Here is a 15,641-nt window from a genome sequence, read left to right as displayed (position 1 = left end):
GGCAGGAACAACCTCCCATTACAGTGTTGTATCTCGGTGGAATATGGTCGGAGTCCAACAGTAAAAAGTTCAATATCCGGTCTACAAACATGTTCCTCATCATAATATGACCAGGATTGTACCATTCATTGTTAACCAGAACAGCAAGCCCCCAACTCCTTTACGCTTACCACTCTCAGTGCACTTCTGGTCAGCCCGAATGGTCTGGAAGCCCTCCATGGAAAAGTTTTGGTCGGGTATGTCCTCGTGCAGCCCCGTTCCAGTGAAACACATAACACTGCACTCCCGAAATGTTCTCAAATGCCTGGCTAGCGCAGTGAACTCGTCCATTTTATTACCCACTGTACTCCCCTTCTCCATAAGTCTCTGTTGTCTCGACCCGGTCCTCTTTCCTCGCCTTTGTGATCCTCCTCTGCATCCTCTGTGTGTCTTCCTCCAGATTTCAGCCGGGGTGTCCGCCGCTCTGCTCGCTAAACTGGCCGGTATAAGCGCAATCAGCTGGTCCCTGGAATAAACAATGCGACCATACTGCTGCCATGCTAATGAGACGTGTCCGAATGTAACTATTTCCAGCGCTAAAAACCCAAATAAAACTCTCTCCACCAGCTTCAACATGTTACCGTGAAAAAAAATACAACAAATTACGTAAGTTAAAGTAGTAAGAAGAATAAAGTAAGAAAACTAGACGGAATGGCTGTAACAGGCTGCATGCACGACCGGTGTATGCTTGTCCCCATGTTACTGAAGGACAATATGTAGATAAGGGACAGGGAAAAGGGTTTGTTCGTAAAAATGATGTGAATGCAGGAGTGAGGAAGACCTATTGCCTGACCAAGGGCCGTTGTGATACCACAACGTATTGTAGTACAGTTTTGATGGTGCAGGAAAGAATGCTAAGGCAGAAAACCAACTGTTATCTTAATGAATGGCAAAACAAGGTGGAGGGAGGGAACTGATTGCTGACTCCTGCTTCTAATGTTCTTATGTGCAAATGTTAGACCATTGACATGAAACATCTATTCTGTAATGCAGAAAACCAGATATGGATTATTTCAGTACTACACTTTTGATTGAGTGCAGTGTGATAATGGTCAATTTAGGATTATAATTAATTCACTGAGCATTTCCTGGCATGAATTATATCTAAGCTGATGTCAGTATAAGGCATGTACCAGTGATGCTACTGTCCATAGTAAATGGACATTAGATTCCTGGATCACTGGGACCATTTCTGGAGAAGGTGGACCTGTGCAAGAGGGACAAGTTGTACATAAACCAGATTGAGACCAACATTTTAGTTGAAAGTTTGAAATGTTACTGTCAGGAGAAGAGGGTTTAGAGGAGATTGCCAGATAGAGAGTTACAGTGACCTTGAGGAGCAAGTACAGTGAGCTGAGCAAGAATGCAAATGGATATGAGGCACAGCAAACCAAATTGTATCAATTTAATGTAAGGATTCTAATGAGTAAGCTGCATAAACTCAAGGCTTCAATTAACTCATAGCACCATGATATTGTTGTCATCTCTGAAACATGCTTGAAAAGTGAACAGGGCTGGCAATGCAGTTTTCTGAGGTACAGAAGTTTCAGGTAAGACAGAGGGGAGAATAAAAGATGAAGTGGCATTGCACTGTTAGTCAGGTAATGCATTTTTTCAGCATGTTCCAGCATACTCCCCAAAAATTCAGTTACCCTAGAATACTACCCAAATCTTCAACATGTCCTAGAATACTCCCCAAATCTTCAGAATATCCACAAATACTCACTAAATCTCCAGTAAATCCTAGAATACTCCACAAAACTTCAGGATGTCCTAGAATACACCCAAAGTTCAGTAGGTCCTAGAATACTCCCCAAATCTTCAGTATATCTTAGAATACTCCCCAAATTTTCAGTGTATCCTAGAATACTCCCCAAAGTTCATTATGTCCTAGAATAATCCCCAAATCTTCAGTATATCCTAGAATACTCCCCAAATTTTCAGTATGTCTGAGAAAACTCCCCAAATTTTCAGTATATCCTAGAATACTCCCCAAAGTTCATTATGTCCTAGAATAATCCCCAAATCTTCAGTATATCCTAGAATACTACTGAAATCTTCAGGATGTCCTAGAATACACCCAAAGTTTAGTAGGTCCCAGAATACTCCCTGAATCTTCAGTATATCCTAGAATACTTGTCAAACCTCAGTATATCCTAGAATATTCCCCAAATCTTAAATATGTCACAGAATACTCCCCAATTCTTCAATGTGTCCTAGAATACTCTCCAAATATTCAGTACATTCTGGAATACTCCCCAAATCAGTATATCCTAGAATGGCCTCAAATCCTCCGTATATTTTAGAATGCTCTCTAAATTTTCAGTATGTACTAGAATACTCACCAAATCTTCAGTGTAGCCTAGAATATCCCAAAATTTTCAGTATATCCTAGAACACTCTCCAAGGTTCAGTACATCCTAGAATGCTTCCCAAAGTTTAGTATGTCCTAGAATAATCCACAAATCTTCAGTATGTCATAGAATACTCCCCAATTCTTCAGTATGTCCTAGAATACTCTCCAAATCTTCAGTACATCCTAGAACACTCCCCAACGTTCAGTACATCCTAGAATACTCACCAAATCCTCAGTATGTCCCAGAATACTCCCCAAATATTCAGTATCTCGTAGATACTCACCAAATCTTCTGTACAGCATAGAATACTCTCCAAATCTTCAGTAAGTCCTAGAATACACACCAGATCTTCAATATATCCAAGAATACTCCCCCAATCCTCAGTATTTCCTAGAATACTCCCCAGATCTTCATTATATCCAAGAATACTCCCAAAATTTGCAGTATATCCCAGACTACTCCCCAAATCTTCAGTATAAACCAAGAATACTCCCCAAATCTTCAGTATATCCAAGAATACTCCCCAAATCTTCAGTAGGTCCTAGAATACTCCCTAAATCTTCAGTACATCCTACAATACTCCCTCGATCCTCAGTATTTTCTAGAATACTCCCCAGATCTTTATTATATCTGAGAATACGCCCCATATTCACAGTATATCATAGATTACTCCCCAAGTTTTCAGTATAAGCCAAGAATACTCCCCAAATCTTCAGTATAACCAATAATACTCCCCAAATCTTCAGTGGGTCCTACAATACTCCCCAATTCCTCAGAATATCCTAGAATACTCCCCAAATCTTCAGTATACCTTAGACTACACCTCAAATCTTCAGCATATCCAAGAATACTCCCCCAATCCTCAATATATTGCTTCAATTTCATTTTTTATATGATCCATAATGTGAAGTGTCCTTCATATATTGTCTTGTGTTTGGCGTTGTTGTATAAAACCTGTCTGATCATTATATATCAGTGTGGGTAGAAACTCCTCTCATTATTTGGCCATGATGGAGGTAAATATCTATAATCCACATTAAGAACAGCTATTGGTCTAAATGACCCACATTCCATTTTATCCTTGCCTTATTTCGGTATAGCTGAGATTATCACCTCCTTCCAGCTGGGAGGCATTTGTGCCTTTCTCAGGGTCCGGTTCAGTGTGGGGAGTAAAACAGGGATTAACTCACTTCTAAACTCTTTACACCACTCTGCCGTATATCCATCTGATCCTGGTGACTTGCTTAATTTAAGCCTAGTAATTACAGCTTTTGGTTCAGCTTCAGTTATGTCAGCAGTCATCATTCTATTTTGTTCTTTGCTTAATGTGGGTAACTCTAAAGAATTCAGGAAGGTGTCAATTTGTGTTATGCTTCCCCCTGGAACTTTGGAATTTGGAGGTTTCGTAAAACATTTCAAAAGCTTCATGAATTTCACTTAGCTTATTTTTTTTATCACTTTTGTTCTTGGATCCCTAATTCTATGAATTGTATTTTCTGCATCTTTTTTTTCAGTTTTCACACCAGTATTTTCATAGATTTAGATCCACTTTCATAGTGTCTCTGTTTCAGAAACATTAATTTTTTTTCCTAATTTCTTGTGTAGCCAAACTATTAATTTCATTCCCAACACACATCAAAGTTGCTGGTGAACGCAGCAGGCCAGGCAGCATCTCTAGGAAGAGGTGCAGTCGACGTTTCAGGCCGAGACCCTTCGTCAGGACTAACTGAAGGAAGAGTGAGTAAACGACTTCTCTAACTTCCGCTAAGGCCCCACCTCCCCCTCGTACCCCATCTGTTACTTATTTTATGCACACATTCTTTCTCTCACTCTCCTTTTTCTTCCTCTGCCTCTCTGAATATATCTCTTGCCCATCCTCCGGATCCCCCCTCCGTCTTTCTCCCTAGGCCTCCTGTCCCATGATCCTCTCGTATTCCCTTTTGCCTATCACCTGTCCAGCTCTTGGCTCCATCCTCCTGTCTCCCTCCTGTCTTCTCCTATCATTTTGCATCTCCCCCTCCCCCTCCAACTTTCAAATCCCTTACTCACTCTTCCTTCAGTTAGTCCTGACGAAGGGTCTCGGCCTGAAATGTCGACTGCATCTCTTCCTACAGATGCTGCCTGGCCTGCTGCGTTCACCATCAACTTTGATGTGTGTTGCTTGAATTTCCAGCATCTGCAGAATTCCTGTTGTTTAAATTTCATTCCCAGTTTTTTTTTTCATTTCCTCTAGTGTATCCTGTGCCAAACTCAATTTGTGTTTTTTCTAGTTCCTTCAGCTTATTTTGTAATTCCTCTAATGTTTTATTCCTTATTTTTTTTCCTATATGAAGACATCGCTATAATTTTCCCTCTTAAGACAGCCTTCAGAGTATCCCATAGAATGGGAGGTGAAACCTCTCCATTATCATTGAATTCTAATTAAAGACCAATTTCTTTTTTAATTTGTTCCTTAAAATGGGGATCATTGAATAGACTTGAATTTAGTTTCGAAATAGTATTCTTTGGTTGTAGGTCAAAATCAACAGATAAATATATAGGTGCATGGTCACTTACATCTATTGTCCCAATTACACAGGTGATTATTTTGTCTTTGTCTTTTCCAAATGTTATGAAATAGTCTGTTCTTGCATATAGAGAATGGGGGGGCAGAATAATGAGTGTAATCCCTTCTGAGAGGGGAAAAGGTCCCTCCATATATCAATTAGACCAACATCCTCAAAAAGAGTGTTAACTTTCTTATGTAAGGACTTTGTTTCATAAGTTTTTCTATTGGAAGAGTCTAACTTTGGTTGTAATTGTTAATTTAAGTCTCCCCCACGTATCAAGACATCTTCTGTTTCCATTAACATAATATTAGTAATTTTCTGGAAGAAACTAATATCACTTCCTGTGGCTGCGTATATATTCAAGAAAGTAACTGGATTTCCATCTATATTCCCTCTTACTAGAATATATCTGCCCTCCTTATCTCCCATTTCGAATACTTTTTCAAAATTTAGCTTGCTTGAGATGAGAATAACAACTCCTCTTCTATGTCCTGATTTATATGAGGAGAAAAACAAATTAGTGAAGCCCATTCTCTTTAATTTTCCATGCTCATTATCACAAGTGAGTTTCCTGTAAATATACTCCATGGGCTTGTTCCTCTTTCATTTTTGATAGAATTATACTACACTTGACTGGATTCAACATCCCATTGACAGTAAAAGAAGTGAATTTTATTTTGTCCTTAGCCTTGTGTATTTATCTGTTAGTATGTCATTGAAATTTGCAAAATATAACTTAATCGATCTACTCCCTGAACAAATAAGAGCCAAGAAACACGAATAATAAAAAAAGGTAACAAAGGTGTGATTCCAAGGCTGGGGTCTCTAGATGACCCTGGGTTGAGCTAGAAGAAACATCTAGCCGTGGGGGATAGCCCCTCCTACCTGTGAGTTGAGGGCCCCCGCTGCAGTACCTATAAAAGTAAGTAAAAAAAATCTATGTCCATTACACAGAAATGATTTCCCTGTGTATTCCTCTCATGTACATATTCTCATTTAGGTGGGGAAAAAGGAATGAATGAATGATTTTTTAAAAATTGAGTAACATAAAATACACATTATAATACGTATTTCACGAGATAGGTACATCACTGTCTATTTTTGTTTCCGTTTAGTTTATCAGCACTTTCAAAGTTAGTCAAACCTTACGGCTCTTCTGAAGGAGGTGAGGGCTCTCCTCGGAGAACTCACAGTTTCTTCCTAATATCTTTCTCTCGTCCTGCTCCCATCCCCTGCTTTCTCGGTTCTCTTATTATTTCTCAAGCAGATTGGGATAACTGCTCAGCCAGACTTTCCCTTGGTTTGACTACACTAATGGGAAGTCCTCTGTTATTCATGTCTGTAGTCGCCACTTCCACCTATATAGTCGTATCCCTTCTTGGTAAAATACCCTCTGTTTATCAGGGTACAGGGTTTGGAATTCAATCTTTTCTTGCTTTAATATTTCTTTTGCTTCGGAATATTCCTTCTGTTTCTGTAGGACCACCGGGGGGGTAATCATGATTGAAGTATATTAACTTCCCCTTCCAAAAAACCCTCTTCTTACCCCAGTCCCTTTGTAGAATCTCTGCCTTGTTCTTGAATCGAAGGAATTTAAGTATTATTGAGCGTGGTTTACTTTCTCTGTCTCCGGGAGGCCATGAGACGAGCAAACGATGTGCCCTCTCAATTTCAATCTCCATTGTTGGGGGAATCTCCAGTGCATCCTGCAGCAGTTTTTCTACAAAGGCTATCATCGACAATCCCTCAGCTGCTTCAGGAACATTGTAAATCTTGATATTTTTCCGTCGCGATCTTCCCTTCTGGTCAAGCAATTTACTTTCCCATTGATTTAATATTTTTATCGTCTTACTTAGTATCTGTTCCATGTTTTGCAGGTGATCTTCCACCTTCTCAATTCGAGTCTCTGCCACCACTATTTTCTGATTGACGTTGACGAGCTCTGACTTCATATCATTGAGTTGCTGTTTTATATCTTTTTGGACTTTCCTTATCTCTTCCAGAATCCTTATCATATTTGCCGCTTCGCCTGAACAAGGCCACGCGTCAGCCTTGGCGCCACGCACACGTGTAGGAGAGCCGCTTGCTGCATCTCTCTCTTCCATAGGCTCCACAGTGATGCTTTTTTTTACCTCCATTCTTGTCCCCCTTATCAATTCAGATATTTTCAAAAGATCTTATATTTGATGGATTAACAGGGCAAAATATGCGTTTTTCCAGAGGAGCTTTTGATTTAAGCTGCCATTCTGAACGATGACGTCACCGGAACCCGCAATATATTCTTAATCAACCCTTATCCCCTCAGTAATATAATCATATTCATAATATCCCTCACACCAAGCTGTGCAATCTATTCCTATCAATTCATTTCCCCTCCAGTAACATAATCATATTCATGATATCCCACACATCAAGCTGCTGAATCTATTCCTAATCAACCCTTGTCCCCTCCAGTATCATAATCATTATCAAGCTATCTCACACATCATGTTGTGCAATCTATTACTGATCAACCCTCACCCCCTCCAGTAACATAATCATAATAATGATATCCCACACATCAAGCTGTCAAACTATTCCTAATCAACCTCTATCCCCTCCAGTATCATACCTATCAAGCTGTGCAATCTATTCCTAATTAACCCTTGTCCCCTCCCATAACATAATCATTATCATGCTATCTCACGCATCAAGCTGTGCAATCTATTACTAATTAACCCTCACGCCCTCCAGTAACATAATCATTATAATGATATCCCATGTATCAAGCTGTGCAATCTATTCCTAACCAAAGAGTACACGCTCCAGAAACATACCTATCAAGCTGAGCAATCTATTCCTAACCAACCCTTACCCCCTCCAGTAACATGATCGTAATCATGATACCCCACGCATCAAGTTGGCAATCTTTTCTTTGGGGGGGGGATGAACAGGAGTGGGCTTTTTTTTTCCTTTTTTTTAATCAGCTGTTTGGTTATCCCTGCCTCATCTATTGCTTGATTAAGTATTTTCAATTTTAAGGTTTGTATTTTTGGTATACTCCAGTGGTTTACATGTTTAACCTCTGTTATAAACATATTTAAATAGTATACAATATTAATTTTCTTAGTTTAAATGTGAAAGGTTTAAACCACCCTGTGAGATGAAATAAGTTTTTTACCTATATTAAGAAATTCAATGCCTCAATTATTTTTTTTACAAGAGACACATGTTCGCAGATCGGCGTGTGGGCATTTTTTCAAACGTTGGAATGGTCTAGCTTTTCATTCTTCCTTTTAAGTGAAGGCCCAAGGCACTTCAATTTTGATTGACAATTCAGTAGCTTTTGTTCAACATGATGTAATGTCTGACCCCAGTGGGCAGTTCGTTATAGTCTGAGGGAAATTAGATAACAAACTAATCGTTCTTTCTAATATCTATGCTGCAAATATAGATGATCCCGGCTTTTTTTGAATTTTTTTTTTCTTCTTTACCAGACTTAAATTTGTACTCCTAAATCTTGGCAGGGGATTTTAATTTCTGTCTTGACCATGTTTTAGACCGTTCGTCTTCGAAACAATTGAATATTAGTAGATTTGCCTCCTATAGCCAATCTTTTCTAATGAAATGTGACATTATTGATGTTTGGCGTTTGTTTTTTTTTACACCCAGCAAGTAGAGAATATTCCTTTTTTTCTCATGTTCATCATACCTATTCCAGGATTGATTATTTTTTTGTCGATAGTCATTTGATACTCTCTGTTCAATGATGTGATTACAAAAAAATTGCTGTTTCAGATCATGCCCCCGTTTATCTTTTGGGTATTTCTTGATCAAACAGATTTTGGCATTTTAATCCCATTTTACTATCACATAAGGCTTTTTTTTTACAATTTTTAGAGAGTCAAATTACATTATTCCTAATCAACCCTTATCCCCTCCAGTACATACCCGTCACAGATGTTAGGCTTAGTGATCTATGGTACCCAAGTTTTTCTTTGCAGCTGCTTAAAATAAAGGCACAACATTAGACACCTTCCAGCACTTCACCCATGGCTAATAATGATGCATCTATCTCAGCTAGGGCTCCTGCAATTTCTTCTCTAATTTCATAGTCTTCTTGGATATACTTGGTGTGGCCATGGCGATCCACCTACCTTCATATGTAGTAGGACATCCAGCACCTAAAATAATGAAGATTATTTAAAAATATTCCCATGAGCTATCTCAAGTTCTAAAGTTATCATGTCTTCCTCCACAAAAGAAACAGGAGATTGATGACCTCACTCATCTCATGGGGCTCCACAGAAGGCTATCCAATTTGGTCATTGAAGAACTCTATTCACTCTCTGGTTACTCTGTTATACTTATAAAGTTCCTTTAGAGTCTCCTTAATCTCTGCTTAAATTGTCTGATGCTGCTCCTTGCCCTCCTGATTTCCTTCTCAAGTATATTCCTGCATGCTCTAAACTCTTCCAATTATTCATGTGACTCCAGCTGCCTGTACCTGGCCCACCTTATTTTTTCCTGACCAGAACCTTGATATCCCTCACTTCAATTAGAATAAGTTTATTATTATCACATGTACCGAGAGGCTGTTGATGGGGCAAAATTGCAGTCAGCAGAATGAGTTGCAATGCAAAAGGTGACAAAATCAAAAAGAATAAATAAAGGACTGAAGGTGTTGTATCTGAATGCACACAGTTTACGGACTAAGGTAGATAAACGTAGCACAGTTGCAGATTGGAAGGTATGAATTTGTAGGCATCACTGAATCATCGCTGAAAGATTATAGCTGGGAGCTTAATGTCCAATGATACATTTTGTATCAAAAGAGTAGGCAAGAGGGCAGAGGGGGCGGCATTGCTCTGTTGGTAAAAAATGAAATCAAATCATTAGAAAGAAGTAAAATAGAGTTGGATGGTGTTGAAGCATTATGGATAGAGCTGCAAGGGTCAAAAGACCCTGTTGGGGGTCATATACAGACCTCCAAACAGTAGTAAGGATGTGGCCTACAAATTACAACAGCAGGTAGGAAACGCATGCCAAAAGGGCAACGTTGCAATGGTCATGGGGGAACTCGGTATGAAGACAGATTGGGAAAATCAGATTGGTGCTGGATTCCAGGAGGAAGAACTCACTGGAGTACCTAGGAGATGGCTTTTTAGAGCAGCCCATGGTCGAGCCCACTAGAGGATCAACTATTCTGGACTGGGTGTTGTGCAAGGAAACACAATTGATTAGAGACCTTTAGGTAAAAGAACCCTTGGAAGCAAGTGATCATCAAATTCACCCTGAAGTCTGAGATGGAGAAGCTAAAGTCAGATGTATCAGTATTACAGTGAAATAAAGGCAATTACAGAGTCATGAGAGTGGAGTTGGTCAGAACTGATTGGAAAATAACTCTGGCAGGAATGACAGCAGACCAGCAATGCCTGGAATTTCTGGAAGCAACTCGGAAGGCACAGGATATATACATCTCAAAGAGGAAGAAGTATTCTAAAGGCAAGATGAAGGAGGGACGAGAAGATGGCGGCGCAACGCAGCGCACACAGCCATTCTGAATGATATTGTATGTGTTAACTAGGGGGTCGTGCACAATCCTGATTTGATGGAGACAGCCGTAAGAAGCACGGAGGAACACCTGGAGAAACTTCTGAAATGCCCGCTTCGCTGCTGCTGCTACTGTACAAGCGAGAATCTCCGGAGGAGAGGGTCCCAAATCCTCGGTTTGCCTATTGCCTGTTGCCAGGGCTGGGTCGAAGCGCTCAGCAGAGATGGTGCTCAGTGCTCAGTGTCGGAGAGCTGGTCGGAGGCTCGGAGTTTTCAGACGGACTCGGAGTCGGACCATGGTCGGTTGCTTCCAGGATGCTGCATTGGCAAGTTTGCAGTGCTGGAGGTTCACCGCCTGCGTGAGAAGATGGGACTTTCGGAGACTTTGAGACTTTTTACCGTGCCCATGGTCTGTTCTTTATCAAATTACGATATTGCTTTGCACTGTTGTAAATATATGTTATAGTTATGTGGTTTTTGACAGTTTTTCAGTCGGTTTGTCATGTGTTTCTGTGATATCACTCTGGAGAAACATTGCATTATTTCTTAATGCATACATTACTAAATGACAATATAGTGTCCTCATAATCTAAAATCTAAAAAGTCAAAGCCAACATAAAAGCCAAAGAGAGGGCATATAACAGAGAAAAATTAGTGGGAAATTAGAGGATTGGAAGGTTTTAAAAACCAGCAGAAGGCAACTAAAAAAGTAATTAACCCACACAAATGCTGGAGGAACTCAGCAGGCCAGGCAGCATCTATGGAAAAAAGAACAGTCAACATTTCAGGCTGAGACCCTTCAGCAGGACTGGAGGAAAAAAGATGAGGAGTAGATTTAAAAGGTGGGGGAGGGGAGAGAGAAACACAAGGTGATAGGTGAAACTTGGAGGGGATGGATGAAGCCAAGCGCTGGGAAGTTGATTGGTGAAAGAGATTGGTAAAATAAGAAGGTAAAGATGGAATACAAAAGTAACTATAAACATAAAGAGTGAAAAAGAGGCAAGAGTAGATATTGGACTGCTGGAAAACAATGCTGGAGAGGTAGTAATGGGGTACAACAAAATGGTGGACAAACTGAATAAGTATTTTATGTCAGTCTTCACTGTGAAGACACTAGTAGTATGGTGGAAGTTCTACATGTCAGGGGTCTTGAAGTGTGTGAATTTGCCATTAATAGGGAGAAAGTTCTTGGGAAACTGAAAGGTTTGAAGGTAGTTAAGTCACCTGGACCAGATGGCGTACACCCAAGGTTCTGATAGAGATGGCTGAAGAGATCATAGAAGCATTAGCTATGATCTTTCAAGAATCATTAGATTCTGGAATGGTTTCAGAAGACTGGAAATTTGCAAATCCACTCTGCTCTTCAAGAAGGGAGAGAGGTAGAAGAAAAGAAACTATAGGCCAGTTAGTCTGACCTCAGTGGTTGGGAAGATGTTGGAGTCGATTATTGAGGATGATAACTCAGGGGACTTGGAGGCACATGATAAAATAAGCTGTAGTCAGCATGGTTTACTCAGGGGAAAATCTTGCCTGACAAATCTGTTGGAATTCTTTGAAGAAATAACAAGCAGGATAGACAAAGGAGAATCAGTTGATGTTGTGTACTTGGATTTTCAGACGGCCTTTGACAGGGTGCCACACGAGGCTGTTTAACAAATTATGAGCCCATGATATTGCAGAAAAGATTCTAGCAAGGACAGAGCAGTGGCTGATTGGCAGGAGGCAAAGAGTGGGAATGAAGGGAGCCTTTACTGATTGGCTGCCTGTGACTAGTGGTGTTCCACAGGGATCTGTGTTGGGACAAAATCTCTTTACGTTAGATGTCAATGATTTGGATGATGGAATAGGTGGCTTTGTTGCAGTTTGCAGACAATGTGAAGATAGGTGGAAGGGCAGGTAGTTTTGAGGAAGTAGAGAGGCTACAGGAGGACTTGGACAGGTTAGGGGAGGTGTTACACGATGAACCCAAGTGCAGAACACAGGTGCAGGGGCAGAGTCGGGAGGCGTTATTGCCATAGTGAGTGTGGAATGAGTTCCAGGAGAGTCTTTACCCGAAGTCTTGGGTTTGGAGAGAATCCAGGAGTGATGCTGGACTTAGAACTAACAGTCCTAAGAACCATGAAATGAGGTTACTCACACCGGAATCGACCAACAAACTGGCAGCTCCTTGTTGTGATCACAGGGGCTTTATCCTGTATTTTCTGAAGGAAAGCAGGTGTGTGTAGTTAGTGGAACCTGGGAACGATTGGAAATTAAACAAGGGGATTGAGGCCCAATTCCTGAGGTAAATAGTAAGGTGGGGGATTGCCAGAAGGGACCATGACAGTACCCCTCCCTCAATGGGAGCCTCCAGGGGATCCTCCAGGCCTGTCTGGATGGTCCCGATGAAAGTCTTGGATGAGGGAAGGGTCCAGGATGAAGGAGCGGGGGGACCCAGGAATGCTGTTCTGGACTGTACCCTTTCCAGTCCACCAGGTATTGGAAACGCTTGCCCCAACAGCGCACATCCAGTAGTCATCGGACGGTGTATGCCGGATGGTTGTCGATGATACAGGCAGGTGGGGGAGTCTCAGCCCGGGGACACAAGGGGCTGACGGAAACTGTCTTTAACTGGGAAACATGAAGAGTCAGGTGGATGTGGGAAATGTAGTGAAAAGTTTGTCTTGCATGTAGTTCATACAGGTGAAATTATCAAACAGGGCATTGATGTAAAACAAGGTAAACAATAACAAGATAAAATCCTATGGTGTTACAGGAAAGATGCTGGCATGGATAGAGGAATGGCTGACAGGGATGAGGAAGTGAATGGAAATAAAGGGGGCCTTTTCTGGTTGGCTGCTGGTGACTAGTGGTGTTCCTCAGGAGCCAGTATTAAGACCGCTACTTTTCACATTGTTTGTCAATGATTTGGATAATGGAATCGGTGGCTTTGTGGCAAAGTTTGTGGATGATATGAAGATAGGTAGAGGGGCAAGTAGTGCTGAGGAAGCAATGGGATCGCAGCAGGACTTTAACAAATTGGAAGAATGGGCAAAAAAGTGGCAGATGGAATACAGTGTTGGGAAATGTATGATAATGTATTTTGGTAAAAGGAACAATAGTGTGGACTATTATCTAAATGGGGAGAAGGTTCAAAGATCAGAGGTGCAGAGGGATTTGGGAGTCCTTGTACAAGGCTCCTAGAAGGTTAATTCACAGGTTGAATCTGTGTCAAAGAAGGCAAATACAATGTTGGTATTGCATTTTAAGGGGAATAGAATATAAAAACAAGGAGATAATGCTGAGGCTTTATAAGACACTAGTCAGGCTATATTTGCAGTATTGTCAACAGTTATGGGCCCCATATCTTAGTAAAGATGTGCTGTCATTGGACAGATTCCAGAGCAGGTTCATGAAGATTATTTTGGGAATGAAAGGGTTAACATATTAGGTGTGTTTGGCAGCTTCAGGCCTGTACCCACTGGAATTTAGAAGAATGCGTGGGGATCTCATTGAAACCTACTGAATGTTAAAAGGACTAGGTTATGGAGAGGATATGGTGGGTTTATCAAGAACTAGAGGGCACAGCCTCTAAATTGAAAGGTGACATTTTAGAACAGAGGTAAGAAGGAATTTTTTTTTAGCTAGAGATTAGTGAATCTGTGGAATGCTCTGCCCCAGGCTGCAGTGGAGGCCAAGTCCGTGGGTATATTTAAGGTGGAAGTTGATAGTTTCCTGATTGGTCAGGGCATCAAAGGATATGGTGAGACAACAGGTGTATGATGATGGGTGGGATCTGGGATCAGCCATGATGGAATGGTGGAGCAGACTTGATGGGCTGAATGGCCTAATTCTGCTCCTATGTCTTAAGGAATTATAACAAAAAGTAGCATGAAGTGTAACAGGTACAGAGGATGTGCAGTGCAGGTAAACAACGAAGTGCCAGATCAATGAGCTGCAATATCCACGGGTCCTCCTCCGTGCCCTTCACTCGAACAGGAACATGAGTTCTCATCATGTAACTTTTAGAAGCCTGCTCCACTTACCAGATGTCATTTTGTAGGCAAACAATCTACTCCAATCAGCTTTTACCAGTTTCTGTCTCATGCCATCAAAAGTTTACTTGCCGCAGTTTAGAATTTTAAGCTGTGAACTAGTTCTGTCCCTTTCCATTAAAACAATGGTAATTGGTCCAAAATGCTCCTTTACTGACACTTCAGACGCTTGTCTACCTTATTTCCAAGAGTAGGTTCAGCTTGCTCTTTCCCTTCTATATATTGCCTGAAGAACTTCCCTGAATAAACTTAACAATTCCTACTCCATCTAAACCCTTAGTACAATGATACTCCCTGTATATATGGGAAGGTTAAAATAATTTGCCAGGATAGCCTATTCTTGCAACTTAATGCAATATCCCTGCTTATTCGTTCCTCAAATTCCTGTTGACTATTTGAGAGCCTATATTTCAACCCCAACCCTCCCCTTCTTATTTCTCATCTCCACCCAGAAAGCCTCACTGGACAATCTCTCAGTAATTTCATCTCAGATTACTGTTGTGTTATTCTCCTTAATCAGAAATGAAACTTCACCTGCCCCCTTTTCTCTACCTCTATCCCACATTTAGCACTGTATCCTAGAATATTAAGCTGCCAGTCCTGTCCCTCGCTTAGGCATGTTTCAGTAGCAGCTATAAGATTACAGTCCCACATAGCTACCTGCCTTACCTGTCAAGCCCCTTGCCAACAGTTCTTCCGTGTTCCCTCTCTTGTCTGTTGAACTTACTGTTGCTCAATTCTGTATTGACTCACAGCCTCCCATGACTCACTGCTGCTTTGGATGTAGTTTAAAGACCCACTCCTCACCTGTAATGCAAGCAAGTCTGCTTACCAGTATTTTGTTCACCTTGCAGTTCAGCTGTTATTTGCAGTATATTCCTTACAAATAGTGAAGAATATTCTTCATTTTTTATGCAGTTCTTTATTCCAGTTGCATCCACTTTGTTGAATGTCGTGTTTCCTTGTATTGTTTTATTTGTCTGATGGATTGTTCATTGTTACTTAAATGTGTACTTCAAGTTTTGACTTTTTCGCAATTCAAAATACATCAAGTTATTGAAATTGTAGCCAAAGTTAATGTTATTTAGTCAACTTTGGTTGAAAAAACCATCAAATTCTCATTGTCCAAA

General features: G+C 40.7%; 1 long non-coding RNA gene across 1 annotated transcript; it reads right to left on the bottom strand.

Annotated features, from left to right (window-relative positions):
* Nucleotides 1-370: 370 nt before the first annotated feature.
* Nucleotides 371-15,209, bottom strand: LOC134353295 (uncharacterized). The gene is made up of 3 exons (XR_010019572.1): nucleotides 15,181-15,209; nucleotides 2,680-2,726; nucleotides 371-505 (listed from the first exon to the last, which is right to left on the bottom strand). It is a non-coding gene; the product is annotated as an uncharacterized LOC134353295 (long non-coding RNA).
* Between the last annotated feature and the right edge of the window lie 432 nt (nucleotides 15,210-15,641).

Source organism: Mobula hypostoma, chromosome 10 (assembly GCF_963921235.1).
Source record: "Mobula hypostoma chromosome 10, sMobHyp1.1, whole genome shotgun sequence".
In the NCBI taxonomy this organism is placed as follows: domain Eukaryota; kingdom Metazoa; phylum Chordata; class Chondrichthyes; order Myliobatiformes; family Myliobatidae; genus Mobula; species Mobula hypostoma.
This window is presented reverse-complemented; position numbering and strand designations above follow the sequence as displayed.